The following is a 5,379-nucleotide window of genomic DNA, read 5'->3' on the forward strand; positions in this document are numbered from 1 at the left end:
GTTGTACTGATTGCAACCAAAATTAATGTGAGATGGATGGAGGCTGCAGAATCCAAGAACTTCTACAGCATCAGGTTCAGGACAGCCTGTGTCTATGCAAGCTCATCCCTCATGTTCTCTTCCTTTGCTAGGCTGCAAACCCATCTCCCAAAGTGGACCTATTGAGACCTTTGCCTGCATTCTGCTTACTAGCTATTTAATTAACTTTTTCATATATGACTACCTGAAGAAGAGAATGGTTTAACCAAGACAACAATGAAACCAACAAGGCTCAATTGAACTTCATCAATGCTGACAAACTTTAAAGGCATGTAGTTTATCTGACTCTTGTGGCAAAGAAAATAATGTGATCATACTTCTTAACTTTCCTCTTTCATCACCATGGCTTAGTAACGGTACATGTTGCTATGTAATCAGTGGCTTAATGCTAGGTAATTCTAACTAACCTCAATACATTTTCCTCCACTTTGTGGTACATTCCTTTTCTGATCAATACAATCTCTATTCCAAGCAAATTCTTTTAGGAAAAGAACTTGAAACAAATGTTTTCTATTATTTTTGTGAGTATATATTCCTAGGAAAATTTGTCTGAATTTTTTGATACAGAAGTTCTTGAAAACCAACAGAAAATATAAATGGAACAAACGTGACATATAGATGTTCTGTTCTATTGTATATGTTTCTATTTTTGTTCCACTCAGGATGTCAATGCATTAATTTTATTTTCTAATATCTCTTTCAATAGGTTAATAATCTATCTTTTAATTTTTAAGGAGGCTCAGTTCCTTGATAAATTAATAAGCATCAGTTCATGTTACTGACTTTTCTGAACAGGTCACTGTCCCTATATATGATGAGTTAGTCTACTAACTCAGTGGATGGTGGGCTCTTCTCCATAAAATGGATATAAACATCGCTGTGCAACTGAAGAAACCACATTATTTTTACAGTGTAAAAGAATTGCTAAGCTTTTGCCTCTTTTTTTTGATTAATTTCATGCCTGACTCAGTCAAAGATTAAGCCTTGACACAGATTATAATTAAATATTGAAATCATGAAGTGCAAGAATGTTTAATTTTTAAAATATGAGTTTTAATTTACCGCATACAGAGAATAGCTCTGGTCACCTGCAGAGATGCATTACACACTACATTGCCCAATGTAGGATGCCTGAATAAGGCTGAGCATATAGTTAAAGTAAACTAATGCAATTTACTGAACAGCAGTCAAATATTTATCCAGTTGATGAAGCAGACTTTATGTGAAACTCAGACAATAATTAAAGAGGAGCCTGGCTTAAAACATTGATTATACCAGTTTTCACAAATACATTATATCCTTTCCACATCTACCATTTTCCTAAATAGTCCTGTATACCGGAACCACTCTGCAGTGAGCATTCTATAGCACTATAGTGGATGTATTTCTTAATATTTCACAGTATTTTAAAGCTAGCAATGCAGATTGATTGCAAAAGAAGCCTCAACTCTTGTCCTTTCTGTAGCATGCCTTTCACAGTCTGACTTGCAGTGCCTTCCACTGAAGGTAAAATCTACTTTCCCCCTTGGGATCTGTCTCACTTGTGACTTGATTTGTCCAATATAGAATGCGGCAGCTGTATTGCTGTGCCCGGTCAGAATACTTGCATGTTTCTACTCATTCTCTTGGAACGCTGCCATGGGGCATGAGAACAAGCCGGGCTGCCCCTCGGGAGATGAGAAACCACACGGAGGCCATCCTAGAACAGTGAGCTCACAGCAACGCCACTGTCTTACCACAGTGAGTCCCGCTGAGATGGGCCAGGCGCAAGCTAGGTCAGCAGGACCACTTAGTCTACTGCAGACTCAGGAGAAATAGTGAATGGTTGCTGTCTTAAGCCCCAGTGTTTATGATAATTTGTTAGACCACAATGGCTAATTGAAGCAGTATTTGGTAATCCAACTCAACCTCTTCATTTTACAGACCAGATCACTGAGGCCCAGGGAGATTAAGTCCCTTGTCCACATCTGCACACGGTCAGTGGCAGAATCGAGTTTAGACCTTGTAGTCCCCAACTGCTCAGATAAAGCTCTTTCTATTCTGCAATATTACTTGACTTTTTCTTCTTTCTGGCAGCAGAGACCAATGAAAGGTTGCTAAGAGAATTAGAGTTTCAGCACAATAAAATGACATTTGTTAAAAATAATTGTAAGGATCTTATATATATTTATTATAGTCAGAATATAGATGTTATCTTGTGACAGTATTTCTAAATTCTTTTTCTATGTATGTGAAGAGAATTTCAAATGACAGAATGAAGATTGTTTTCAAGTGAAGTAATCCCATAATTTTCAGTCATTTGTGACACTGCCATTAATCCTGACTTTTGAATATTTCTTCAATGCTAAAGTTGACAAGGATCTTCTTAGAGTTTTGTTTAGCAGAATTAAAATTTTCTCTGAATCTCATTGCATCCAAAACTATCATTGAAAAACTTCTAATAAGTAGCACATCAGAGTCATCCTATATTAGTGTTCCATATGATGAGCATTTAAGAAATTCTTAAATGCTTACATTATACTGAATGAACAAAGGCTAAGTCCATCATATCATGGGATGCTATGTTATGAAATCTTGTTCAGTCAAATTTGCTCCAGAGTAATTTTTTTTAACAAAAAGATGTTTGGTCTTCTTTTTAGAATAGTAAATAGTTCTACTTTTACTCCCATTATACCTGCAACTTTCTTATTCTATAGCATTGGTTCTCAACCTCCAACTTACCTGAATCACAGTTTGTTAAATCACAAATTGTGAGCTCCACCCCCAGAGTTTCTGATTCCATAAACCTGGGCTGAGGGCTAATGATTTGTATTTTTAGCAAGTGACGCTGAACCCGCTGGCTGGGGACCACACGTTGAGAATGATTGCTCCATAGTTGCTCTCAATTGTTGAAATAATTTGTGAATAGTCAATCTTAGAATATACCTCACTACAATATTTTAGTGGGAGCTAACAGAAGTAAATAAACTATATTCACAATTTACATTAATAAGTGAATTACACAATACAAAATCCTGTCAATTAACATCAATAAGACAATCACTACACTTCGAGTTTGAACAACCTTGACTTTTGGTTGAGAAATGTCCATAGTCTTCCCACAGAACAAGGGGAAATTTGAAAAAAAAATTGTATACTGTCACAAGACCCATAATATTTGGAATGCAGGCAAATTAACTCAAATGATCATCCTCCAAAGGGAAGTAATTTGCCAGAGTTTTTAAAAGGTAACGAAATGCCTACTTCTAATCCACAGTCTTTTTTTTTTTTAATGAGAGTATTCACATACTTTCCATGACAGCTTCTGCTTTCCATCACTCATCTCTTTGTGAAAATAGTCCATTTCTGGCTTACGGACCGTATGTTTGGGCTTAGTCCAGAAATGAACTTCTTGAAAGCTTTATAAAAATAATTTCAGTTGTTTTTAATTCCTGGCTGCTTAAAATAAAGAAAACAAACTATAACAAGGGTAGTGAGATTTTAATTGCATTTTTTTTACATTTAAATATCAGATAACTTCCTAATGGACCTCTACATATCTATGTCCTTTATAAGAAATCCCATACCTTCCTCAATTTTAAAACACGGCTGAGATTTTAAAAAGATTGGCGTCTGAAAATGTCCTCCGAGGAAACACACACAAAAGCATATGTGTGTCCAGAACTCCTGAGTATGCACATTTAAGAGGCGCCAGCCAACTCGATTTTTCTTCTTCTATAAACATGCCTCTCTGGGTATTCAGAAAGCCTGCTTTGTGAGGGGCTCATGCAGTATTGTTTATAATTTTTATCAGTGTGGTTATTTTCCCACCACCTACTTAAAAGCTCATTTCCCCCTGTTTCTCTACTTCTTTGAATTCCTCATCAGAAAAAATGATGTAAACTGAGCTAACCTGAGGCATTGGGCAGAGGAGATTTCTTTACCTTTCTGTATGTAACACTGAACATTGTCTTAGTCCACACTTTCCTCATCTTTTAAACTGATGCTATGCAAAGGGTGGAAGTTCCTGGGTACAGAACAATACACAGGGATTATCCTGAAATGAGATCCCAGACAAGGAAAGACTTCCCAGGGATGGTTAGTCTGATTCTAAACATAACTTTCCTCTCCCTAAATTCAATGGGTTATTTAATAGCTGATCATATTCACATATTTTTTATGTTTCGAGACAGCTTCTAATAACTTGTAAATACTGCCTCTGTGTTTGTATCTTTATTATATGTGGTTAAATGTCTTTTAATACTGAGCAGGTTTTCCCCTCATTCACAGACATGGAATTTCTAGCTGCAAATGTTTCAATTGCTTTGTTAATATTTCCCAATTAACTCCAACTTACAGTGATTCTTTGAACTCATCTGGCCTTTAGTTTTGCTGTTATTGTTGTTAATCCTCACCCAAGGATATTTTTCCATTGATTTTTAGAGAGAGTGGAAGAGAGAGGGAGAGACAGAGAGAAACATCAATGTGAGGGAGACACATCGATTGGTTGCCTGCTGCATGCACCCCGACCAGGACCAGGGAACCTGCAACCAAGGTACATGCCCTTGACCAGAATCTAACCGGGGACCCTTCAGTCTACAGGCTGACGCTCTATCCACTGAGCAAAACCGGCTAGAGCTAGTTTTGGTGTTGTTCCTTTTATATTTATCTTATACTAGAGGCCCGGTGCACAGATTCGTGCACTGGTGGGGTCCCTCGGCCTGGCCTACGGAGGATAGGGCCGAAACCAGCTCTCTGATATCCCCCAAGGGGTCCCAGATTACAAGAGGGTACAGGCCAGGCCGAAGGACCCCTACCGTGCATGATCAGGGTCAGGTAGGGACCGTGGGAGGGCTTCAGGGTGTGTCCGGCCCATCTTGCCCAGTCCTGATCGGCCAGATCCCAGCAGCAAGCTAACCTACCAGATGGGGCATCTGCCCCCTAGTGGTCAGTGTGTGTCATAGCGACTGGTTGAATGGTCAAACAGTTGGACACTTAGCATATTAGGCTTTTATTATATAGGATGATCTTGTGATGCTGCCAGCTAACTTTTATAGACATTGGTTCTAGCTACTTAATTAAATTGTAAGTGTCCTGAAGACAGAGACTTCACAGGGATTTGAGGTGTCACTGTGCCTTGTACATGAAGGGCACTCCATGAAAATGGATTAATGGTAGATGTATGGGAAATGTTGAGTCATCCTTTAATTTGAGGGTGGGGATGGAGGCCAGAGAGGGTTGGGGGGCAGAAGGGAGGGGAGTAAGAGATCAACCGAAGGACTTGTATGCATGCATATAAGCATAACTAATGGACATAAGACACTGGGGGGTAAGGGAGGGCAGGGGATTGTCAAGGGCGGG

At 38.7% G+C, this 5,379-nt stretch overlaps 1 long non-coding RNA gene across 1 annotated transcript in view; it reads right to left on the reverse strand.

The window, feature by feature from the left end:
* LOC106728062 overlaps positions 1-616 on the reverse strand; it is a 19,022-nt gene extending 18,406 nt beyond the window's left edge. The window contains exon 1 of the long non-coding RNA XR_001364306.1: positions 605-616. This is a non-coding gene — a long non-coding RNA (uncharacterized LOC106728062). The remainder of the gene's footprint in view (positions 1-604) is intronic.
* Positions 617-5,379: the final 4,763 nt, after the last annotated feature.

This window comes from Myotis brandtii, unplaced genomic scaffold (genome assembly GCF_000412655.1).
Source record: "Myotis brandtii unplaced genomic scaffold, ASM41265v1 scaffold529, whole genome shotgun sequence".
NCBI lineage: Eukaryota > Metazoa > Chordata > Mammalia > Chiroptera > Vespertilionidae > Myotis > Myotis brandtii.